This window comes from Talpa occidentalis, unplaced genomic scaffold (assembly GCF_014898055.3).
Source record: "Talpa occidentalis isolate TD23 unplaced genomic scaffold, MPIMG_talOcc4v2.1 talOcc4.5, whole genome shotgun sequence".
Lineage (NCBI taxonomy): Eukaryota > Metazoa > Chordata > Mammalia > Eulipotyphla > Talpidae > Talpa > Talpa occidentalis.
Genome location: NW_023604861.1, coordinates 119,364,479 through 119,391,549, shown reverse-complemented (window position 1 = coordinate 119,391,549; position 27,071 = coordinate 119,364,479). Strand labels below are relative to the sequence as shown.

The 27,071-nt window shown below is 34.7% G+C and overlaps 2 long non-coding RNA genes across 2 annotated transcripts in view; one reads left to right on the top strand and one right to left on the bottom strand.

Moving 5' to 3' along the window:
* LOC119259406 (uncharacterized) overlaps positions 1-27,071 on the bottom strand; it is a 114,339-nt gene that overhangs the window by 52,587 nt on the left and 34,681 nt on the right. Inside the window, exons 4-7 of the long non-coding RNA XR_008554112.1 lie at positions 20,746-20,828; positions 19,853-19,900; positions 14,266-14,360; positions 10,135-10,265 (exon numbers count right to left, since the gene is read on the bottom strand). This is a non-coding gene — a long non-coding RNA (uncharacterized LOC119259406). The remainder of the gene's footprint in view (positions 1-10,134; positions 10,266-14,265; positions 14,361-19,852; positions 19,901-20,745; positions 20,829-27,071) is intronic.
* On the top strand, positions 920-26,813 carry LOC119259407 (uncharacterized). The gene is made up of 4 exons (XR_005128449.2): positions 920-1,246; positions 3,845-3,903; positions 24,377-24,424; positions 26,599-26,813. It is a non-coding gene; the product is annotated as an uncharacterized LOC119259407 (long non-coding RNA).

The following is a 27,071-nucleotide window of genomic DNA, read 5'->3' as shown; positions in this document are numbered from 1 at the left end:
GGGAGGGAAGGGGTGGTGCCACAAGTATATGGGCACTGAGCCATAGCTGTTACATAGATGCACAGTGAGAAGAGAGGTAAGTCTGAGCAGCATCAACACATCAGGATGGAGATGAGTTTCAGAGTGAAAGACAGAGAGAATTGGACTTTTAGTAGTGTACTAAGTGTAGCATGTACACATGTTGATTTTTTCATGATATCTACCTGGAATTTATATAATGTTATATCACACTGTTACTTTAATTTAAAAACTAATTTAATGGGCCTCCCTGGTGGTGCAGTGGGTTAGTACAGCGCTGTGAAGCTGTCCGCAGCCTCTGCAGTGCCAGTTCGATTCCCAGCTGGTCAGGGAGATTCCCACATGGTGGGGCAGACCTCTCCTGTCTCACCCACTGCTCCCCTCAGCAGTGTATTTCAGTCCCTCTGCCTGTTCTGCTCCCTGCTCTGCCTCTGGTAGATTCTCTCACCCTCCCGTGCCTCTGACCTGTACCCCGGTGCTTGCATAAATAAATAAATCTTTAGGGAAAAAAAAACCTAAGAAACAGAAATAAAAACGATTCTGCCCCCCCCCCAACACACACACACAGAATAGTCTGTGACAGGAGGCAATTTTCTAGTATCATATTTTTTGTCTATAATAATATGAAAAATTTTAAGAAGTTTTAGAATATTCACAGGTAGTTATCAGAGTTTTTGCAGAACTAATAAATCTTTGTCTCAGGATAGGCATTCAACAAGAAGGAATTACCAATAATTATTTGCAAGTGCTAAAGTTTACTTATGGCTATATTGTATGTCATTTTTCTGGCCCTATAACTAGTGAAACCCTAGATAATTGGTCAGTGGACTCTTCTATATACTCTGTGATGAAATAAAGAGTATGTGTCATAATGTATATTCACTAAGGCAAGGAATATAAGTCAACTCTTTAGTTCAGCCTCCATTGAAGAGGTAGTGGATAGATAAAATTCTCTAGATAAAGGAAGCAATGTTGGCATATATTCTGGCACAACCTTCTGATCTCATCACGGGCCAGTAAAATAGAGTTATCAGATGGCCATTTGAGCAGCACTACTGAGGATTTTCATTTCCAGCCTAGATGGAACAGCTTGAATGAGACCAAATCCTCATCTCAGAACTCCTCTAAAACTGAATAAAATATGTAGCTTTGCATACATCAGATTTTATAGCCAAGGCAGTGAGTACTTGAAGGAGCAAGATCCCTAAGAAGGAAGAAACACAATAAAGTAAGTCCTACATTGACCTCCTTATTCCCTCAGAATTTGCTGATTTCTAAGCTGCACATGTGTTGGGCAGGAGGCCAAGAAAGCACAGAAAAGCAAACTTCTAAGGTGACAGTCTATGCAGCATTTCTGGCAGTTCTACTGTATTAGGGAAACAAACATTTGAGCTCAAAAATTCCCTATAGGATTGTAAGAATTACATGAGATAATGCATCTAAAGTCCAGGGGGAAGTCTTCCAGAGGAAGTGTGTTTTCTTGGGAGCATCAAGGGTCAGGTAAATAAGCGGACAATGCCCTATGTTATCCTAGAAGGCTAAGGAGAAGCTATTTCCAGAAGGGTAAAAAGGCCTTAAGTCCCCAAATCACAAAAATATTAAGGACAATAAAGAAAATGGTTCAGATAATTAAGAGTTCTTTGGTAAAATGTTTTAATGAGGTAACAGGGATAGAAAGCATATTGTTAGGATGGAATAGAAACATTAGTGGGAAATATTGGACAAACTTGAAATGGTTTATAGAGTAAAAGAGGCTCTATTTGTATCATCATGAATTATTGATCTCTTTTAATTATTCTGAACGTGAAAAAAAATATTTACAAATTCCTGTGGTTGATTTTCACATAAAGGAAAGTCATTCATTCAATTGGGTCAAAATGTACGAACCTTTCAAATATAAAGGATAAATATCTTCTAGATAGTTGATCCCAATTAGCATTTCTCTAAGCACTATATGAGCTGAAAAGTTCATTTTTTTGTGATTAAAAAAATTCCCTACAATGTATGTGCACTGATTTTTGAAATAAAAACAACATGGAGATTTAGCTAGGGAAAGTATTTTTTAACATCCAGTATCAATTCCTTTCCAACAGAGTATCATGTGCTTTCAGAGCTCTCCAATGTCAAAAATATAATTGGTGACTAAAGATTTTCCATTTTCACTCACAAAAGAAAAATTTTTCCAGAGACCTTCAAAGGCATGCAAACATTTCTTCCCTGAAATAAATTTTTATAGAAAGTAAATGAATCATTATAAAAGGTACAAATCCATGGCACTGAAACAATATTGTCATGTTTAAATAAACAAGCTTGTAAGAGTACAATTTTTTTTACAAAAAAAGAGATTCATTAATTTTATATTTTAGCTCATGCAAATTTAAAAGGAGTCTTTCCTCACCCAGCACATTAATATATCTTAGTGACATATTAATCAAGCATACACTGTTAAATAATTAAAGATTATTCAGAGTAGCAACATTTCAGACATCTAAGATGGGACAGGTAAATTGAATGTGGTAAACAACTTTTGTTGCAATAATCATACAACATGACAGTAACCTCGACATTGAAAAGCTGCAGTGATATGTGGGTATGGAGTATTCCTTATTCTCCCTTTTGCCAAGGAACAACAATGATGACAACAACAAATAAGGCCAAAATAAATGAAAAGAAAACAAAGTCAATTTCTCACTGCTTAAAGGAAATCACACAGGAACAATGCTACCTTTTTATTGCTGTCATTCTGTGCCCTATTTTAACTCTGTTTATCACCTGAAATTTTGGAATTATAAATACTAATTCTTCTCTTTGGAGTAGGTTGTTGGTACATATGTTTTGAACTATAAAAAGAAGTTTAATTGGAGGAAATACTTCAGTATTTTAATCTCTGGACTTGCAAGTTCCTAGTAAAAGCCAGACCTCAGAATTTTTAAATAGCTTTGAAGTATTTTCCATCTCCTTTTGCTTGAACTCCCCCTAACTGCTTTTCAGTTCTAAATATCTCCTACCATACCAAGAATTTTTAAAACCCTTTATCGAAATGCCTGCCATGAATCTGTGCTCAGACCTGTTTTCCTGAAGTCTATGAAAACTTACCTACTCTTGTCTCTTTCCCATGCACACTTCAGTAGCTAATCTACTAAATGAATTCCTGTTATAAGTAAGGGATTGCAAATTCTTTAGTCATTTTTTTTTCATTTCACTCAATTCAATACCCATTAGTTGTGAATTTTATATGTTAGGCACTATAATAAAATTCTGAGCACACAGAGATAAGTAAAATGAAATTTCTGTCCTCAGTAGCTTTCAGACCAGGAAGCTATTAGTAAACAATGCCATATATACTAAACATTTCAGAAAAGCTCTGAAAAATACGGTTGCAAAAAGGAAAGGGTAGTCAACTCACTCTGTCAGAAATATTTTACTCTTATTTTGACAGTTGTTCTCTTAGAGATAAATTTCATAACCCAAGGGGTGAGGAAATAGTAGTTCAATAGAAGAAAAACAAAGTTTTTGGGAGTGGAAGGCATTTTTGTGGTCCTCGAATCAGACCACATGCTGTATATTTTGCCTCCTGTCTCCAGACATGGGAATCTTCAAAGCTTTGAAAATAACTAGCATTTTGACATGTCCAGTTTATTGATATTTTATAGATAACATGGAAGAATTTTCCATGTTTACATCCCGAAGGCACAATGCTTGTCAGAAAAGGTGTCTGTGCAGGTGCAGATGGGCTGTTTGTAACTGGTTCACTTCTCTTTGTAAGGGAAACAGGTTTTCCCTCAGGCTTCTGCTGAGAAGGAATATCCTTTACCCTGTTTTCCAGATGCTTAAAGACAGCAACAGACAGTGGGAAGGCTCTAGCACTGGGGCGTCATTATCCAGGTACGTTGGAGGCTGTGTGCTGTTCACACTCGCTCAGAAAGCTCACTTGTGCAGCCCCCATTTTCTCACTTTGAGCTACAATGAGGTTTTGGCAGTTGGTGGTGAAACAGAAGCTGGGAAAATGCTGTGAGGAAAATTCAGTCTGGACAAGTCAAAGCTATGTACAAGGCACAAGAGAGCTAAAGCTTTGGGGAAGCCAACGAGGAAGAGCTTGCCAATGAAAAGAATGATGTAATTGTGATGACAGTGTCGAGTCACGCTACATTCAATACTCAAATTCTGCTGCCAGGATTCCTTAGAGGCAGCACGAATCCAGAACCACCTTTCAGTTATGGTCTTCTTCAAGTTTCAGCTTACTAGTTTCCATTCCGGTATTTCCATGATTCTTTATATATCTTTACAATAAGCTATTTTATAGGCTACACAGTGGGTTTTGGGCCATGGTCTCACAAAGGCTGGCAGGAGGTCTTTAAGAGCTGGTAAACCATGGTGAAGTTACTCAGTCAGGATCAAGGAGGCCTAGTCAAGTGGTCGCACAAAAAAACGAGGCTTCCGAATGGGGATGATAAAAATGGAAATCAACATGTAGAATCTTAAGGAAATAACTCTGCCTAAACATAGGATAAAAAGTGAAAACAGGATACAGGGTGGCAGGGAGAGGTGTGCTCTCCAAGCCAGGCTATGAAATGACAAAGTCTCAGAAACAACATTATAAAGAGAAGAAAGGAATTGATGACACAGGGGGAGGGAAAGATGGACGAAGTAAGAGAGGGACATATAATTTTTTTAATGTATTGTTGAGTTCAGTGTGCTCAGATGTTGTTGAGGATTTTTATATCTATGTCCATCCAGGATATTGGTCTGTGGATATTTTTGTTTATGATGTCTCCTTCTGCTTTGGTATCAGACAAATTTGACCCATAAAAGAGGTTTGGAAGCATTTCCTTCCCTTCAAAATTTTGTAAAAGTTTGAGAAGGATAGGTATTAGTTCATTTTCAAAGGCTTGGTAGAACTCACTACTAAAATCCTCTGGTCCAGGGCTTTTGCTTTGGGAGACTTTTGATTACTATTTCAACTTCCTTGCTTGTAATTAATTAGTCTGTTCATGTTTTCTCTTTCTTCTTGAGTCAGTCTTGGGAGGTTGTATGCTCCGCCTTCTTTTATGGTTGCAACTTCCCCTTCTTTTATGATTCTACTTATTGAAGTTTTCTCCTTTACTTTAATTAATGAATCTGCTTAAAGTTTTGTCTACTTTATCTTTTCAAAGAACCAGCTTTTAAATTGATTGACCTTTGTATTTTTTAAATTTATATTTCATTTACTTCTGCTTTATTTTTTTTTTTATTATTTCCTTATAATGAATTTTGGTTTTGTTTATTCTTGTTGCATTGCTTTTTTGTTGTGTCCCATGGTGGTCCCAAGGTTCTGATAGTTTGTGTCTTCATTTTTGTTTCTCTTTAGGTTTTTAAAAATTTTCTTATTTCCTCATTAATCCATAGTTATTAAGTAGCATGTTGTTAAGACTCCATATATTGTTTTTTCCACATTCTTTTTGTAATTGATTTCTAGTTTGCTACCACTGTGATTAGAAAAGATACTTGATTTGATTCTAATCTTCATGAATTTATTTGTTTTGTGACCCAAGATGTGGTCTGTTCTCAAGAATGTTTTATGTGCACTTGAGAAGACTGCATTCTTAATGATTTTAGTACTCAATTAACTTTTCTTTTTATTCATTTCCCAATATGTGGCCCTTAATATCCTCTGGATTAGATAAGAGATTGCAGTAGTGGGTGAAACAATAGCAGAATGAAGTCAAACCAAAGGAAATGAGCTGTGCATTGGCTTTCTCATCCTCAGAAGCCCATTTCTGCCATCAACAATTTGGGCATATAGTCTAATCCATAGAGACAGGTTCTGAAGTTTTTATTAAAATGTTGTGCTTTAAAAAATAAGCATAGGACCTCCCCTGGTGGCGCAGCAGTTTAGCACTGGGCTTCGAAGCTGCCCGCAGACTCTGCAGCGCTGGTTCGATCCCCGGCCGCCAGCGAGGGTCCCACATGGCGTGCAGACCTCTCCTGCCACGCCCGCTGCTCCCCTCAGCAGTGTATTTCGTCAGTCTGCCTGTCCTGTTCCCGGCTCTGGCTCTGGTGAATTCTCTCACCCTCCCGCCCTTCTGACTGTACCCAGTGCTTGTATAAATAAATAAATCTTAAAAAAAAAAATAAAAATAAAAAATAAGCATAATTTAAAAGGCAAAGAACAGGTTCTATGCCATACACCTATAATGTCTGCTTTAGTGTACTCTTGACAAATATCTTATTGTATTTAAATCCTGCCAGCTATTAAAATATTCTAGTAAAGAAGCAAACCAAAATTAAGGGAAGAAATCCTAAATCTTTGTTTCATGATTGTTACCTCTAATTAAAATATTTTATTTTGGAAGATTCTGCATCATCTTTCTTCTTCTTCATATACTGTCCATCTGAAAGCTGGTTTCAAGAACTCCCAAGGTATCCATGAAACAGATGCCAGGGTATGTAACTATTCTCATTACATCAGGGTACAGCCAAGGAAGTGCCACCTCCCAGTATGTTCTAAAATTTGGATCAAAGCCTTCAATGTTTACTCCCAGTCTAGTATGGCAAGAAAATTCATGTGTACCCTTTGGCAATACATAGAGCAGAATCAGAAAATTCAGAAACCATCCTTCTGCCACCGTGACAAATTCCAACTATTTGTTCCTTTTTTTTTTTTTTTCTTTTTTTTTTTGCAATTTGCTCTTTGGCGAAACTGGATCATTTCCTATAGAATTGAAACAGGCTGGGTTTTTGCAAATTGCACTCTATGGTGCTATAAAACATGTTCATTCAAAGCGCCCAATTATCTGAATTGCTTCTGTAAAGATAAATTTTCCCATATCAGCTTTTTTCTTAGTTATCCTGAACTACAGTTTGTACAGTAAAGGGAAGCCAGACAAATGTTACATTCTTTTTCTGTATTTATCAGTCTTCTGAAAATTATGAAGTGTTCCCCAACATTCTTCAAATAGATTAATGAGTTAAAATGTGTTAATGTATTATTATGAATTCATGCATTAAAATATATTTTTAAAATTTCTACTCTTGTTATATTCTTATTCAAATTGGCCCATATTGGGGCCTCCCTGGTGGTGCAAGGGGTTAAGCGTCAGCACTATGAGGCAATCCATAGCCTCTGCAGCACAAGTTCGATCCCCAGCCAGGGAGGTGACCCACATGGCACAGCAGACCTCTCCTGTCTCACCCCACTGTATTTCAGTAGATCTGCCTATTCTGCTTCCCACTCTGTCTCTGGTGAATCCTCTCACTCCCTCCCTTGCACTTCTGGCCTGTACCCCAGTTCTTATATGCATAAATAAATAAATCTTTTAAAAAAATTTGGCCCATATTGGCCAGCATATACTAAATAAGTTGGCTCATAGGTTCTTTGATTCAGATGCAGAATTCTTGGATAGCTTCCTTTTTCCTGGTAATGACAAAATTCTCCAGGTGATTTTAGGTATTTCTAGATCTGGAATCAGCTATTTCTTTAAATAGTCCCAGTTTGTTTTAGAAACATAATATTTGAAGACCTTAATATAAACATCATTGTTGGTTATTGTTTCTAGATCTTTTCAGTGAAAAAGATGAGGAAATAGATTCTGACGAACTACGCTTTTAGCTCACACTGGGATTTTCAAATTGAATTCAGAATTTTTTGAATTTTAACTTTAAGTCCCTAATTTTATTTATGTTACTCCTTTTTGCCTATTCTGAAAATCTCAGGTCTCAATAGTACTGACCTGACTCCATTTTTTTCTTCATCACATGCTACAAACATAACGTCTCAGAACCATAAAACCAACATTACACCAATGCAATCATTGATAAAAACATTTTAAGATTTTGTTTTGTTTTCATTTTACCCTCAAATTTCTATCACCTACAATGGGGTTACTAAAAATAATTACTTAATATACAATTATATTTATTTTTATATGTTCCATTTAATTCTTAGACATTTTAAATAATATTTTTATTTATTTTTTATAAAGATTTTATTTATTTATTTATTTATTTATTTATTATTTATACAGTCAGAAGTGCGGGAGGGTGAGAGAATTCACCAGAGCCAGAGCGGGGAGCAGAGCAGGCAGAAGGACTGAGGTACACTGCTGAGGGGAGCAAAGGGTGGCCGGGGAGCAGCCGGGGATCAAACCGGCGCTGCAGAGGCTCTGGGCAGCTTCGCAACCCAGAGCTCAACCGCTGAGCCACCGGGGAGGCCCATTTTTAATATTTTTAAAGGTAATATTGACAACACTGTATATGATTCAGAATATAGGCTCCCATCTCTTAAGGTATATGTAACCACATCACACCTGCCACTCAGAGTCATAGGAATTATCATAAAATTTTGATTTATAATTATGTGAAATAGGTATGATTTTCAAAAATAAAATTCACAAAGAAAGTTACCATCAGAAAAATCAGCTTCTGTTTTCTTTTCTCCACCATAATCTCTACTTTCCTTTATAATTTATTCTTCCATTTTAATATATAAATTCTTATATAAACACATCCATGAATGTAAAATAGACAGAATTATGAAATATATGATAGCAGACTATTTGTAGTTTTCTATATTATGTTATTTTCCCTTAATTTAGTCTGGAAATCTTACCATAGCACTACCTACAGATATCCTAAATATTTTTCTATTCATCAGGGTACCAACTTTGTTCCAGTAGTACATATTAGTGAACACAAAGCAGTTTTCTGTTTCTTTGCTAATACAAATACACTTACAAAAAAGGATCTTTTGTATAGGTCTTTTCACACTGAAATAAGTGGTATGAATTCCTAGAAATGGACTTACTGGGTCAAAAGATAAATGTATGCATGATTTCAAAAATATTTTGTCAAATTTTCTTAAGAGCTGGATTTTAACAAATTGAATGCAATTAAGCAATGTTTACAAATATTTAGTACTGTACCAACAGAGAATATTATCAAATCTTTGAGTTATTGCCCAAACAATGGTCTTAGTTTAATTTTAGCTTGCATTTGAGATTGAGCATCTTTACATATTTAAAAGTCATTTGTGGGCCTCCCCTATGGCGCAGCGGTTGAGCGCTGGGTTGCGAAGCTGCCCGCAGCCTCTGCAGTGCTGGTTCAATCCCAGGCCACCGGGTGAGGGTCCCACATGGCACACAGACCTCTCCTGCCACCCGCTGCTCCCCTCAGCAGTGTACTTCGGTCCTTCTGCCTGTTCTGCTCCCTGCTCTGGCTCTGGTGAATTCTCTCACCCTCCCACACTTCTGACTATACCCAATGCTTGAATGAATGAATGAATGAATAAATCTTTAAAAAATAATAATGATAAAAAAATAAAAGTCTTTTGTATTCCTTTTTTATTATCTCTATATATATTTTAAGAAAGTCATTGCTTTATTACAGGATGCATAACTACTAATAACTTACACCTTTACTGTGCTTACAGCAATTCAAAGTTCTCCTGTTATATCTTGGTCTGAATGTTATTGTGTTAGACCTAAAGATTTTGACCCGTTTTCTTTATACTGAATTTATCTTGGCATAACTTCTCCTTCTTTTTTACTTTTCATCTTTCCAAACTTCCTAATTTTAGTATAATCTTCCAAACCTCCTTGTTTTAGTATGTATTTCACATACATAATTATGTTGGATTCGCTTTGTTAGTTAACTGAAAGTCTAGGTTAGTTTTATATAGGGGAGTTACGCTTATTTTTATTTACAGATATGATTGATACGTTTCATCTCAGTTTTGTAATATCTTATGAAATACATATATAGTCTTTTTTTCTCCATATATAATTTTATTTTAGCTCTTTATTTTGGAAGATCTTTGTAGATTATTTAAATATTGAAAAATATATTTTACAGAAACATGCTTTTTTCCTAATGGCCACCTTTATTGTAACATCCTTATTATAATATCATTAGCTCCCTATTTTGTTCAGCTGTCTCTTGGTATCTTTTTTCATTATTATCACTGTTTTTAATAATGAAATTTTATAACACTCAACCATAATCTTTATGTTGTTTTATTTGAGATGATATGTTTCATACTCTTACAGGAAAGGGAGATTTAGGATCATTTTACTGTCTTTATAGCTCTTAGGATTATTTGTCTCCTATTATAGTTAAGTATGAAACAAGAGAGTCTTTTACCTTCTGGGATTTTTCTCATCTTTCTTCCATATATTCTCTTTTATCTGGCTCTTCTTTTTCTTCTCCTCATAAAATATCTCTATTTCAATTTAGCTTCTCCCAGCAGTTTCTCCTCAGTATGTGTCTTTGTCCTGGAAGTAAACTTAAATTATTAGTTTCAAAAAATCAATTGAAACTATACTACCTGCTTTTTCCCCACTTTGCCCAAGTCTCATTGTCCTGACATACACAGACTTTGCAATTCTTGAACAGATTTCCCATGCCTTCCACACAAAGAAAGAACCCCTCAGTCTAGGGAAAGATAACTTGTGACTTGATTGTTAGACTGTTTGCCTCTTGGTCATAAAAGTTCTGTTTGCTCTTAACACTTCCTCCTGTGCATTTGGTCATACAATTAGATTTTATTGCTCTTAGTGGCTTGGCCCTGAACACTATTATTTCTGAGTTTATTTTGTCACTTAACTTTGTTTTGATTGTTACCCATGCAATTTAGTTTTTCGATTACTATTGATTTTGTTTTTACTGTTTTATGAACTGAAATGCTATGTCTTTTGAGGAAGAGTAGAGAAATCAGGGTGATTCAAAAATTTTATCTCTTTTGCCACCTTCCACTTAAAATAAATACATTAGACACAAAAACACAAAAATAAAATATTTTTGTTTCAACAATTTAAAATGCATTTTTCTGCATATCATATTTTCAATTTGGTTCTTAGAAACAGATACATGGGGAACTGGGAAATATGTGTCCAAAATAATCATTATGGAAATCTATTCAGAGAAATTTTTAATGAGATTAAAATTATGGACTAAAAATTGGGTTGCTAGAACTCTTTATTTAGGCATGCTATTTTTGCCTTATTTATACTCATCAAAACATATGTATTATTTTCACTAGAAGGGTCTAGTCCATAGAATTCAAAATAACCAATTGTTCTCTTATATGCAAGCCATGTTCTGCTTTCAAGAAATCATTTTGTTCAGACTAAGCTAATTTCTAAACAATGTACTGAAAATAAAAACATTCAAACCTCCCAGGATGCTCATCATTTCCTCAAGAATCTATAAAATCCCATTACCTGTTAATAGAGTATTATGTAGATTGAAGAAAGATAAGTGTATCACAAATCACTCAGTGATGAGATCTCAAATTGAGCCACTTATTGATTCTTAACCTCTGTTTACCCTACATCATGTTTAATTATGCAAATTTAACCCTATATATTTGGTGAGATGTATTTGAATACCAACACCTGAATTAAAAGAATGGTTAATCTATTTCCTTGAAAGTAAATTGTAGTCTTTCTCAACATGAGTCACACTTAAATTGAAATAAAAGACATGCTTCTACATGTATTTGACACATCAGAAATATGCCAAAAAACACATGATTTATTGTTAGCTTATTCTAATGAAAATAATCTGCAGAAAAATTCTATTTTTCAGTTTAGATTATAAATGAAAAACAACTGAATAAATGAGTAGCTAGTATTATATATAGAAAAGAGAAACAGTATTCAAATATAAAAAGTACCTGAAACATAAAAATTTATAATATTGGGAAGTGATATATTAATATACATTTAATAGAGTGAAACATAAGAATTTTATGCAAGAATATACTGATAATTTTGATATTGCAGTGAAATATAGCACTTCTTTAAAAGTAGAAAATTACCACCATTTGAAAAACAGGAATTTTTGATTCACTTTAGAAATAAAATATTGAAAATCATTAACTTTCCCTTTTAATGTGGCAAATGACTTGCATGTCCTAAAAGGTCTCATCTAAATTGTTTAAAAATAACTGTAAAAAGAGGAAAAAAGAAAAATTAACATATGGCATTATTGAAAAGTAAGACTGAAAGACAGCCTTTTGTTAGAAGGAGGATTTTCTCTATCTTCAAAATTCTGAAGTGGGATCAGAATCCTAAATGTCAAAGCTGAAACTTCCAGAAGAAAATCTGCAGGATATTATGGCTCACAAATTGGCCTTCAACAAATTAAAACTTATGACTTTTGCAATGATACCATTAAGAAAATGAAAAGGTAAGCCAAAGATTTGGAAAATATATTCTCAATGCATATATTAAAAGACTTTTATCAAAAATAAAATTTACAATCCAGTAATAAAACACACAAAAGACCCAATTAACAATTGGTAAAAGATTGAAACAGACACTTCACAAAAGAACACACAGAAATAGCCCATAACCATATGCATAAATGCTCAACTTGATTAGACATGAGGGAATTGCAAATTAAAACCTCAAAGAGATACTACCACACATCTACTAGAATAGCTAAAATGAAGAATCTTATCAATGCCAAAGGGCAGGGCCTTTTGAAAAATTTGATTCCTATTCTAGCTTCACACTTTGGATCAGTCTACTGCTGTCTGAATCTTCAAATTTGGTGTGCAATTTAAGAGAAACTACGTGAGGAAATTCACTGACTAATTAATAAGGTACTGTACTGATTTTCAAATATTTATCACGGAGGAAAAATTCTAACATTTGTTTTCTTTCTCCATTGCTAACCTTGGATCATCCATCTGCGATGTCTTATGTGATAAGAGAATCAGTGAATTTTCTTACAACCCTTATAACAGATGAATGAGGGATTTTCAAGAAGAAATTCTTAGAAAGACAAGATAATGAGATTCAGTCCCTATTCCCATATGGAAACTTTCCCTCTATCATGATCTTGGATGTTCTTTGTTTTGCTTTCTTAAAGAAATCAACAGATTTCCATAGTGTCCTCAAAGTGTATGCATATAAAAATCATAGTCAGTAGTTATAAGATTCTTAGGAAATCATAAAAAAGGTTTCCCTAAAAAGCCACACTGAATGTCCATGAAGAAGAGATATTTCCTAAATGGATAACTTTTAAGTGGCAATATCCAGAATACATAACTCTTCAGAGAAGCACTTAAAAGCAAAATAATACAACACACAACTAAACTTAGAAGGCTGTGAATCCATTAGGTTCTGACATTTTCTTGGTAAAAAAAAAGGTATGTTTAATAAATGTACTTTGAATAAAGGTGCATCTGGAAAATATTCAATAACATGTGGGAGAGTGTTGTAAGTAAAGAAATCTGAACTAAATAATGCATAAACATGCATAGTTGCCACTGTCACCTTGATTTTGCTAAAAGAGTATCTTGCAAAGAGCAGTTGCTTATTAAATATTTACCAAATGAAAGAAGGGTATATATTTAATTCAAATAAGTAAATTTTTAAGACAGTTTGAGGGTGAAGATCTATAGAAAAGGAGTAATGCCGTCAAATTTTAATGGTAAAGATGAGAGATTCAATTGCCTTATGTCCAAATAACTAGAGAAAATTGTTTAAGACAAAATAAATTAATCCCCATGCACATCAGGAGTGAACATAATGGAGAAACAGGATGGAGGCAAAGTTACATAGTTTCTGGTTATTTGTGGAGGGAAAATAACCAAAATGATTACCAAAGTGACTTTTAAAAATATTTTCATCAAGGGCATATCTTACCTCCAAAAACATCTGAAATAAGCCATCCTCGCAGAATTTTGAATTTCCCATTACCATTTATGAAAACCACCATTCTTCAGTGCTATGTGAAGGGTTACATATTTTACCAGTGCCCACATGACAACACATTGCTGCCATGCATATGGGTGTCTGCAGCCAGTTGGGAACGGAATTATTTTACTTTTTTTATGTACACTCATGTCACCTAACACTGTAAATGTCAGGATCGGACTTTTTTGCCAGACCATTTGCCTGTCAGGTTAGAGGATTCCTGAAAATTGTGAGGAGAATGAGATGAAGATCTTGACTCCTAGGAAACTAACTAACACAGAGATCAACAGTACTCTGTACCTGAGGGTCTTGGCAGACCAGTAATATGCAATAATGACAAAGGGACAGCAAGGGAAAGAAAGAGAATGAGATCATAGAGGAGAAGTTGAGTGATACTAAAAGATGGTGTAAATATTGGCAAATAGTGATGCGATCAGTTATTGCATCTGGTGCTCTTTACGTGTTTGCTCCAACTGCAAACACATTCAAGATAATGCTTGGTACAACTCTACTAGAAATTGTTGAAGCTTAGATTTATTTTATTACATAATGTGGACTTACTCACTTGTCTCATCAGGAGATCCTTATCAGTTTAGAAAGGATGCTTTCATAAAAGAAGGTATTTAATTCCCATCACCCATATCATGAACTAAGACAATGCTGAGAGGTAAAGAACAAAGAATTTTAATTAGAAAAAAAATATTTGTATCAGATTTTGCCAACTACTTAGTTGTGAGCAATTTAATTAACCTCTCTAAGTTTCAGTTAACTCAGTTACTCATCTGTAAAATAGAGGAAATAATAATGCCTAACTTGCTTGATAACAACTAATTTGTTTATAAAATACATTCAATAATTAGCAGTAGTTAGTTATTATTATTGCCCTGGGGTGCTTGCTCCTATTATTAAGATATAGGTGTTTAAACTCCGGTTAGTGAGAGCTTTCGGTTATAGTCTCAGTTTTGGCCCTGGGTAGGAATAAAGCAAGTATTTGAATATCACAACCTCAAGCTGCAAATAGTAACACCTTCCAGGAGGTACAATTAATCAAACCTGACTCTCCTTGCAGGTTTGGGCTCTAAGTGATCTAGATTAGGAGTCTCAGACTACAGAGTAGTAAATAGTAACCAAAACAGCAATCTTGTTCTGTACCCTTACTACTAGAGTTGTCCAGTGGTGCAACCTCTGTCCTGCAGCCTGATTCCTGGCTGCTCTGTGTAGTGACCACTGCTCTGTGTAGTGCCTAGAATTTAATGTTCCAAATGTGGGCATGTTCCCAGAGTCAGCAACAGTAGAGAGCTCCCCATGGCAGCCTCCCTTCCAGTTATGGATGGTACTTCCCACTTGTTCTACACAATTCAGTCAGTTTGTCCTTTTGCTATTGCTATTGCTCCTTATGCATGAGACAGCTGTTCATTTATCTTTCAAAGTTTGTTGTCTTTCTTTTGTTGGAATTTGGTTGTACGTGTATGAGGAAGCCCAGAATCTTGACTCTGTCACCAACTTACTGGACTGCTTCTTTTCATTTTCTTAAGAGTATCTTCTACAAAGCAATTCTGAGAATTTTTCACGAAGTACAGATTTTTATGAAGTTAATTATTTTTCTTGTACACATCATGCTTTCATTGTCATAGAGAACTCATTGACCAACCCAAGGTCATCACAATTTTCTCACACATTTCCTTCTAAGTTTTGCTTTACATTTAACATTTAAATATATGAACCATCCTGAACTAATTTTTATAAAATGTGAGCGCTTTAGTTTCAGCTTTATTTTATTTCATTCACATATGAATGTACAGTTTTTCTAGCATCATTTGTTGAAAAAATTATCCTTTCTTCACTCAATTATCTTTGCATCACAAAAGTCAGTTGACTATATTTGTGCAGGTCTGTTTATGGTGTTCATAGTCTATTCCATCAAAATATATGTCCATCATTCCTCCAAAAGTACCAATAGCAAATTGTATTAATTATAATAAATTTATATATTATTATTTTGGGTTATAATTCCTCTGTATTAGTTAAAAATTATTTGGATATTTAGTTATTAAAATATTTTAGTAGTAAAATATTTAGTAGTAAATATTTAGTAATAGTATAGTAATACATGAAAATAGTAGTAATAATCATTACTATATTTACATTCAAAATCATAAAAATGAAAAAACAAATTACCTTTAACTTAAAATACTCAGCAACAAATATTCTTAAGATCTAATGTAGCAATAATTTTAATATATTACCCTCCCTTTTAAGCAACTATTAGTTGCAAATAACTGTAAAAAATCAATTAGCAAAAACTCTGCTAGAATATATGAAATATGGAACAAAAAATTTGTCTATAGAGATAGTGACTACGACTATTTTATAGGACAGAAATTGCAGGGTAAACAGTAGCTCCTGAAAAATATAGACATTAAAGTTAAAGGCCAAAGTGTCATTACTAAAAACAATCACATTTTTAGGTTAACTTTATTGAAATAAAATTTTTACACAATGAACTGTACCAAGTGTAAGTGCATAATTTGATGAGGTTTGCCATAAAGTAAGTTATCATAAAACTACTACCTCCAGGAAGTTATAAAATTTCCATAACATACCCTTGTAATTCTTTTTTTGTTGAATCACAAGTTCAGCCTTGAAACTATGCATCCAGTAATCTGCTTTCCATCATTATTATATTGAATTTGTCTATTCTAGAATTTCATATGCATGAAAATCTATGTTCTTTTGTCAATGGCTTCTTTAATCGAGAAATAAAGTTTTACAAGGGTTTTATATATTCATTTGTCTTAGGTGTTTCAGTAGTTTAGTGTATCCAAAGTTCATTCTTTTAAATGAGACTTTATATGGATACACAATTATTCATCCATTTACTTGCTAATGGACATTATTTTACCATGTTTATAGGATTTCTGCACACTTATAATTGAACCCTCTGAGTTCTTTATATATTCTGAATGTAAATCCTCTGTTAGATAATGAATATTTTCTTTCAGCCTCTAGCTTGTCTTCTCATTTACTTAATAATCTTTCACTGATATTTTTTGTAAACTATTGTAAAAATCTTTGCCTACATAGAGTGGCTATGTTTTTCCCAACTTTTTTTCTAGAAGTAGCTTATTTACATTTTTAGTTAAACTTTTATGTTCAGCTCTAATATGCATTTCAAATTAATTACTCCATATAGTAAGAGTGAAGAGTATAGTAAGAGTCTTGAGGCTCATTTTTTCTCATATGTTGTAGAAATGTTACAGCATTTTTTGATGACCTTTATATTCTCATTAAATTGCTTTGTCATTTGGTCAAAAATTAACTACCATGTGTTAATTTTTAATCTAGATTCTCTATTTTGTTGTGTTGATCTATGTGCATATCCTTGTTCTAAAACTTACTGTTAAATTACCATAGTTTTATAGTATACCTTGAAATCAGGTATTTAAAAAAAAAACTGATTTTGTAAATCAAAATGTACTGAAAAATAGCCTTGTCTACTTGTTTATATTTTTCTATGGCTGACTTCCAGCTTGACAGCAGAACTGGGTAGTTGCTAAGAGTTCTGCAGAGATCCCATATGGCCTACAAAGTCTAAGATATTTACTATCTGACCCTTTAAGGAAAAGTTTGCTGAGCTCTGCTCTATTATTGCTAAGTTTTATAGATTCTCACTAAATGACATGTTGCTCAACTCAGTAATATTGCTACTGAATGTACTGTGAATAATTCAAAGAGAATCAAAGTAAAAATAATTTTTTCCTAGATAACTCAGAATATACTAATAGGACTGGATAAAATAGAAAGCTGCACGAAACTAATAAAATTAACAAATGTGCATATAAAAAATTCAAATAAATGCAAACAAGGACAATGTGCCATTAGAAAATCAAACCATTGTATTGCCCAATGTGACTGAGATGTTAGTGAAAATGGTATAACAATAGATAGCATGTGACAATATAAAAAATTCACTTTCTCAAACAGAATGATATTAACTCATTTGATTCAGTAATATTACTGTTAGAAATGTATCTTTAAAAATGATTTGGGGGCCTCCCTGGTGGCGCAAGGGGTTAAGCATTAGCACTATAAAGCAATCCACAGTCATTGCAGCACAAGTTCGATCCCCAGCCAAAGAGGTGACCCACATGGCACAACAGACCTCTCCTATCTCTCCCACTGCTCCCCTCAGCAGTGTACTTCAGTCAGTCTGCCTGTTCTGTTCCCCCACTCTGTCTCTGGTGAATCCTCTCACCCTACACCCCACACCTCTGGCCTGTACCCCAGCTCTCGTACACATAAATAAATAATTTTTTTTTTTAAATTAAAATGATTCAAATTTAGAGAAATGTTCACATCCATGACACTAGGGCCACACTATTTACACGAGTTAAACTTCTATGGCATTCTGCAAATCCAAAGACAAGGGAATATTAAATAATTGTTCAGCCAGTATGATGTTATAATGATATATAGATGAGCATTATCAATACAGTTAAGTTCCTTAACTACTACTTATGCTTTAATACAATTAATTACAAATAGAACTGGTTTCTTGATTATGTTTACAGCTATAATCCAAGCTAAAATGGGCCCTTAATCCTCAGCAATCTTTAGAACTGCCCTTGACTTAATGCTAAATGGCAGTTTTCCCAGTTTCATTAAGAGCAATCTTACCCAATTGTCCTCTTCTTCACCTTTAGAAGCATTCATGTCAGCACCTGTGCTAAACAACCTTCCAGAAGACATATTCCTCTGAATCTTCAAAACTAAAATCCTCACACATTAAAACAATCTCGCTTTTCCTTTCTCTGAGCAGTTGCTACCTCAGAATCTAGCATCTATCAAGCTCTCCAGCCCCTTTAACAATGAACATACCAGTGTCTCTCTATGTAGCAAGATAAATTTTTCCCTTTGATTCCTTCAGCCTTCACTTAAAGTATACTAATGGACACAGGTCATTTTTTTAATACATCTACTCTCTTCTATCCATTTTATTTGTATTCATTTAATATTCTAAATGAGTTTTTAATGAATTTTTAATATTTGGTGCTTTTACATATAGTTTCCCCCATTTCCTCTCATCCAGATTGGTGACTGCTTACTTAGTAAGCTAACTGCTATGCTGTGGGTTCTCTTTAGGGAAAGTCACCATCACCTCTGTCCTCCACAGCGCTCTGCTGATACACCCTCCACAGTGTTTCTCACACTGGACTGGACATCTGGGTTTATTGGTTCATCCTCCCACTACTAAACAGCTCCTTCATGACAAACACTTCTCCCTTTCTTTTCCTTTTATCACTCAATAAATATTTAATGAGAGAAAAAACTCTGAAAAAAAGGTTGTTTTGTATATTGATAATCTCTTAAAGCAAGAATGTGGAGGTAAAAGTGAGAAACCAGAAAAGACAGTGGAATTTTTTTTCCCCTTTACAAATAGTATTAGCAAAGCCACCATTTATTGCATGTATACCATACACAAAACTCCTTACTAACTTCTTTACATTCATAATTTCATTTGAACTTCAAGAGAACCCTAATGGTAAATTCTGTTCCTTATTTCACTGAGACATAAATTATGAGGTTAAATATATTTCCAGGTCTCACGTCACTGAATTGACTGAACCTGGATTTGCCACTACCTCCTCTTTACAGAGAGTATGCCACTTGCATATCACTATCTTGGTTGTCTTTTGTTTTATTTCTACCTCTTATTGATGTTACATGTAATAAAGAAAATGAAGTCACTTAACAACATGTTATATGTTTTATCTAATCAATTCAGATATTTTTAATTATAAGATTGATATTCTAATCCAAAGTGGTATGGCCTTCCTTCCTTCCCTCTCAGGACTTAATTGCAGTGATACGAAAGGAGTGGGAAGTCATAAACTCAGAATAATGGGGAAAATGAAGAAGGCCATTTGAGGCAAGAGTTCAATTTTTTCCCTAGAATATAAAATGTAGATAAATATTGATCGAAAAGCAAAGTAGAAGAGCTACTTTCCAGAGCAGCACAGAAGATAGCAGGCAAGGCATGTGCAGATCTTGACAGTCACACCTTATGCAGATTTGGAACTGGAAATCCATATACTTGGAAAATGGGAAGTGCAGAAGGTGTGGCAAACAGGAGGATGAATGCACAGTTTTACCTTTCCCTCTGCCACCAGGAAAAACCAAGCCACTGTTTGCTGTTTACACTGTAGTTTAAAAAAACAAAGGGAGGTAAACAGTAAGATTCTTCTCCAAACAAACTGAAAAACTATATGGTGAATTGGGACAGGTAATATGGGTTACAGTAACCAAGATATTTGGGGTGTATCCAAGCAACCTAATGCCTCAAACAAATCTGCCAGTCAACAAGGATCTAAAAAATAAATCGCAGGGTTATTGACTCACCGTAAGTACCAATTTAAAAAAAGAAACTGTACTTGATTAAATTTTGAGTATGGAGAGCACAAAGTGAGGAAAGAAAAGGAATGAGATATAATAAATGAAAAGGGAGGAAAATATATCAAAATAATTTGAGAGGAAACAAATTTAAAATAGTATTATTTAAAAGATTGTGTAGTCAATGCAGCCATAAATTTCCAGGAAAAGAACAATCAGAAAACAAGAAAGATCTCAAGGTATAATGACAAAAAAAAATAATATTTACAGAAATTGCTCAGTAAACAACTCAGAAACCTCTCAAAATTGGAAATACACATAAAAGTATTAAAGATAATGTAATAAAATGGGTTCAGTAATTGACACTTGGATAAAAGAGAGAATGCAGAAAATGATATTTATATATAATGACAGTAATAGGACAATATGACCTACAGCTAAAGAAAAACAAGTGAAATGAAAATCAACACACTTAAAATCCTGATTGTAAAATTTCTAAACTCGAAGAATAAATCAAATTCCTTAAATACACAGAAAGAAAAGGGGTGACCAGTAGTGATTAGTGATTTTCAGTAGTGATTAGTGTTTGCTAGAAGGCAAAGAAGCAATACATTCAAAGACCCATGAAAAAAAATCATTTGAGTTCTATACTCACCCTTGCCATCAATTAAAGGTGAATGCAGCTTTTCAAAACATGAAGAAATCATATCTTCTCTTATGGATTTACCTGAAGATGCACTGGAATAAAACAAAGATGGCAATAAATAAGGATATGTAGTTCAGAAATTAAGTGAATAGAAATCACAACTTTAAAAAAAAAAGTAGTAAACATCCAATTCAGGAAGAAGGGGACAGAGAATTTCAAAGAGAAGTATCCAGAAAAAAATGGTAGAACAGATAGGAGGGGAGATTTTTAGAAAAAAATTAATGATAGTTTATTAAAAACCTTGAAGCTAAAATAAAGGTGTCTAGGAAAATACAAATAATAAAGACTTCCAGAAATTTCATGAAACTTTTAAAATGTTGGACAAGAAAATCATGGTATAGAGTAAATAAGCCAAATTGAAAGTGACCTTCAAGGAGAAGAATGGAATGGAGAGTTCCTCCCTGGTGGCACAAGGGGTTAAGCACCTCACCATGAGGCAGTCCACAGCCTCTACAGCATGAGTTCAATCACCGGCCGGCCAGGGAGCAACCCACATGGTGCAGCAGACCTCTCCTGTCTCTCCCGCTGCTCCCCTCAGCAGTGCATTTCAGTCAGTCTGCCTGTTCTGTTCCCCACTCTGTCTCTGGTAAATCGTCTCACCCCTTGCATCGCTGGCCTGTACCCCAGCTCTTATATGCATAAATAAATAAATCTTAAAAAAAAAAGAATAGAATGGAGTTCAAACAAAGTCTGAATAGGTAAGAAGTAGGAGGCTCTCAGGCATGAGGGAAGGAGGTAACTTTCTTCCAGGAAGAAGAAAGGAGGGTAATTAGAAACTCAAAGAAGATAACTGTTCAGGAAAGGAAAACTATAATTTGGCATGATTTGTATATTGCTGAGTTAGAAGAAATAAGAATGGATATTAATATTCTTTGAATGACATGAAAGTCTTACTTGAGGAAAAGGAAAATAAAATATAATGATAGTATTCTCAGGATCTACAGTGAATAATATTTATACCATCATCAGCATGTAAACACATTTATGGGGTTTTTTTCAGTGGGGAGAAAATTAATCTAGAGTTAAGGATTTGATGCCTTAATTATGGTTATGGAATAGAATGTAAATGCAGTCAACCTTGACAGTGTAAAAGTTGGAGTCTAAATGACAAAATCTAGTTGTTGGGGGTGGGAGGAAAGCTGGAGCACTAGATTGGAAAGAGGATGAGAGTATAAACAACAAAATTCTTATTTATAGAAGGGAGTATATAATCTAATAAATTCATAAATAAAAAAAAGGAAGGTAAGTGTGCTTTTTCAAGATGTAGCTATAAAGCCAAAAATAATGCTTTCCATAATGCTTTTCAAGAACAATGCTTTTTAAACCACGTACAAATATTCATTTGATAAAATATCTAAGAACATTTTTAAGCACCATATTTTATGCAATCAAAAATGCTTTGGTGCTTGCCTGTACTTCTCTCTCAAGAAGATTTTCACATAACTCAACTACAACCTCTTCCTAGTTGATAGCATATCAGACAGCATAGATTGCAAAATGCCTCTTGATTTTACAGATTTTAAAATGTGAAAATAAAAATGAGCATTTTAAGATTCACACAATAAGGTAGATCAGATTTAATTTAGACAGATTCCCTATTTGCTTACAAGAGAATGTAACAGGAACCACTGCAAAGTTGAGCAACTAATCAGTTGAGCAACTACTATCCCAGCGACAGCCCTGGACAATAATACTCAAGCCTATGTTACTAAAGAACATGTTGCTGTAAGAAATCTATAGATAATTAATTGTTCTTTTACAATCGGAAAATAAAACTAAGAAGCTGGATTATATTTCCTTGAGGGAAGATGAGATTCCTATGAGAATTCCAAAGAAAATTACCTAAAGTTGGGCCTCCCCTGGTGGCGCAGCCGTTGAGCACTGGGCTGCGAATCTGCCCACAGCCTCCGCAGAGCCAGTTCGATCCCTGGCTGCCAGCAAGTGTCCCACATGGCATGCAGGCCTCTCCTGCCCCGCCCACTGCTCCCCTCAGCAGTGTATTTCGTCAGTCTGCCTGTTCTGTTCCCTGCTCTGGCTCTGGTGAATTCTCTCACCCTCCTGAGCTTCTGACTCTACCCAGTGCTTGTATAAATAAACAAATAAATCTTTTAAAAAAAGAAAGAAAATTACCTAAAGTTGACCACCTCAAGCCATGAATTCTTAATCAGCAAAATGATAATGCTCACCTAAATTAAAGCCATAATTGTTTGCAACAGGAAAATAAGAAGGTATGATAACGCTTGTGTGCATAACCTTCTGTGATTGACAAAACAGTCCTTGGTAAAATCAATTATACGACAATTCATGAAAGTCCTAAAGAGAAACAAGTGTTCATTTCTGACTGAAAAGCTCAGAGACCTCATAAGTTTTGAAACAGTATAGGAGTCATTCATCCAGAACTGAAGTTTTCAAGTATTGTTAGACTCTTGTATTGAGTATTTGAAAATATTTTAGGTGTTCTAATGTAGTTCAGAAACTGTTCTTGCTCTCGATGGAAAAGAGCAGAATTTAGGCAACAAAGATTTGTTTAGCAGTAAATTGCTGGATGACTGAAATTATGCGTCTTCATGACAATGGAGAGAGGTCTTTTTTCCTTAGTTTTGGTAACAAGTAAAAGTTCCATGTACAATACATTTTAGAGTCTTTAGATCCGCATGAAATATGCATGGACAACTTGAGAGTGAAAATAAAAGCAATACCCATGTTATTGCAGTCCAAAGTGGAAGAGCACATCACCAGAACCTCAGAGCCTCTCTCTGTACTCTTCCCAATATCATCTCGCTTTTCCCTAGTGTCAGCCATTATCCTGAATGATAAATATTCATCCTCATGCTTTTTTTTAATGGTTTTGCCTATTTTTAATTGTGAGCCAATTGGAACCTTACTACAAATAAAAGTCTTCCATCACAGATGCACCTGCGCTAATAGAGGCAACATAGGCCATGGGCGAATTTAGTCAGCAAGTTCTTTCAGAATTGGAAAGTAACCTGACAGACTGACTTGACCTTGAGTGGCCTGTTTATATACCAAATTAAACAGCAAGGATGTCAAAACAAACACCTTTTTACCAATTCAACTTAAGGATGCAAGGAAGACATTAGACCAGGGGAAAACAGATCACATTGTAAACAAACATGTTGAACAAAACTAGAAAAACCAGGTGGTTACAGGGAGAGCAAGCAGCTTTGAACTGACATTGAACACCTCTGAAGCTTTAACATTCCTTTATTACTGGATAAATGTTGGGATGTGAATGTGTGCAGCATATTAGTCAAAAGATTTTCTAGGACAATAATGTCTTGAATAGGTAGATTCATGGTTCAAAAACAAAAAGTGAAGAACAATAATTGCACAGGGCCATGAGTTCCTTTGATGGTGTGGGGACTGTTAGTTTCACAAAGCTGACTCAGTATAGAATCAGGAAATATGGGCCAGTGTCTTCCTGGTATACACATTCCATGGAAGATAAAGTGAGATAAAGTGAGTAAGATATAGACTTGTAGATAAAGTGAGTAAGATATAGACTTGTCTCAAAGTTAGAATTGTCCCTTAATACCAATTTTGTCTTTTTCTCTCCTAGGAATAGATTTCCTGGTTCTTCGGTGGCCATATGGCATCTATAATAGAGGTCAGATTCCCCAGCTTTCTTTATAGCTGGTTCAAGAAAGAGGGATGTAAACACAGTTCCTGGGTAAAATATCTAGAGAGCACTCTTAAAGAATTTCCACCCTGGGGGCTCCCTGGTGGCACAAGGGGTTAAGTCTCAGCACTGGAAGCTACCCACAGCCACTGTAGCATGAGTTCAATCCCCTGCCATGGAGCTAACCCACATGGTCGGTAGACCTCTCCTGTCTTGCCTCCTGCTCCCCTCAGCAGTGTATTTCAGTGGATCTGCCTGTTCTGCTCCCCTCTGTCTCTGGTGAATCCTCTCACCCTCTGTACCTCTGTCCTACACCCCAGTTCTTGTATGCGCATAAATAAAAATAAATCTTTTAAAAAAAGATCACTGTTAAAATTGAGTAAAATAATGCACATAGGAGGTTATCTGCTATGGAAAATTTTGAGCTATTATTGTTCTTTTCATAATATTTGTATATTTCTCTCTTTATATATATAAAATTATATATATAATTAATTATATATATTATATATATATAATTAATCCTAGATTCTAATACATTGTAAGAGGTAGCATTACTTATGGGTCACCAGAAAGTAAAAAGTTTGCATGCATTGTAATTGATACATGTATTGTTTTTGGAACTAGAAATTTAATTTATACTTATTTTTAATGATCTGTATTGGACATACATAAATTTTATTATATGTTATTGTCAGACATATAGAGAAAGGAAAATAGAAGAGAAAAAAAATTGGTCAATGTATTCCTAAAACGTTTCAAAGCAATTCATCTGAAATACTTTACAGATAAGAGTGCCCATATTTTACCATATAATATTATTCTCAGTGCCATCAAGTGCTTTGGTGAAATGTTTCTTAAAGAAACCTACAAATCATTGGATTGGACTATTTTTAAATTGATTTATTTTTAGTTGAGATAATAATGGTGTACTCTCATCAGGCATTACCACCATAGTGCACCCCCCACCCACTCGCTCACCCATATTCCACCACCATAGACCACTGGGCCTCCTTCTCTGTTTGTTTGTTCCCCTCCCCAGACTCTCCCTTCTTGATGTCTGAGTTCTGTAGTCAATCACCAAGGGTTAGTTTTTCAGCTGTCTTTATCTGTCTCTTAATTTAGTTACTTTATATTCCATATAGTAATGGCACTATCTAGTATTTATCTTTTTCCTTTTGTTTTATTTCACTCAAGATTGTCCCTTCAAGCTCCATCCATGTTGCCAAAAATGGCATGAGTTTATCTTTTTTGTTCACTGAGTGGTATTCCATTGTGTATATATACCACATCTTCTTGACCCACTCATCTGTTTTGGGGCATTTAGGTTGAATTTGACTTCTTTTTTTTATTTTAAAGATTTATTTATTCATTGATATAAGAACTGGGGTACAGGCCAGAGGTGTGTGTGGGGAACTCACCAGAGACAGAGTGGGGAACAGAACAAGCAGACTGACTGAAATACACTGCTGAGGGGAGCAGTGGGTGAGACAGGAGAGCTCTGCTGCACCATGTGGGTTGCTCCCTGGCTGGCTGGGGATTGAACTCATGCTGCAGAGGCTGCGGATTGCTTCAGAGTGCAATGCTCACTCCCTGTGCCACAAGGGAGGCCCTGTCCTCTATCTATTGTATGATACCATCAGTGGTGATACAAATGCAACAGAAAAATATGTCAGTGACTATATCAATATCCAACTCTGTAATATTTAACATTGTCCAGTACAATCTAGTTCCCTTTTTTGCTACAAGGCAACAATAAGTATTCATGTCTCTATATCTGTATATAAATATGTGCATACATATGTCTATAGAATGTGTAAATATTTAATTGAGTTAAAAAGTACAAGCAAATCTTTTTCTTGTACAACTATTTACTTCTAAAAATGACTTATCTCTTAGAGATAAAACAATCAGGATGATGAGTTCTTGTTTTAATATGTAGCTTTGAATTCACAGTATGATCATTCTTTGTTATATGCCTTTGACAAAGTCTGCTGAGATAGTTATATCTTTTCTATAAAACTCAAATGTTAAATTTTTAATGTCACTAGAAAGGCATGAGATATGATATGGTACTAGAAAGACATGGGAATTTCTGGATATGTTTCTGATGAATTTCATCTCAAACCATTTAAACTCCTTTATCACTTTTGTCATTGTAGAGGTTCAAGAGCTGCCAGGTACAAAATGACTGATGTGAATCCTTACAAACAAGAAGAGAAGACAAGAATAGCATGGTGAAAAGAAATCTAGCAAACCCATAGAGATACAGTTCTGCAAACCTGAGAAAAAGATAGGCACTTAGGGACAGGTCTTGTCAGTGAATTGGTTTTACATTGCCTGGCACATAATAGCTATTTCAATAAAAACTGTACTATTTTCATGTTCCATTATTTTCATAGTATTTATTCTTGCATTAACATCCCATATAGTATTGAATACCAATGACATAAAGTTTTATCAACATGATACTTAATAAGCACTATCAAAATAAACAATGGAATTATTGGACAAGTACCTAAAAAGATTTGAAGGTGAGGCAAGGTCATTTCAGCATATTGTGTGTATAACACACACACAACACAATACATATAAACATATGCATATATATGTACATTTGTACAATATTCAGTTT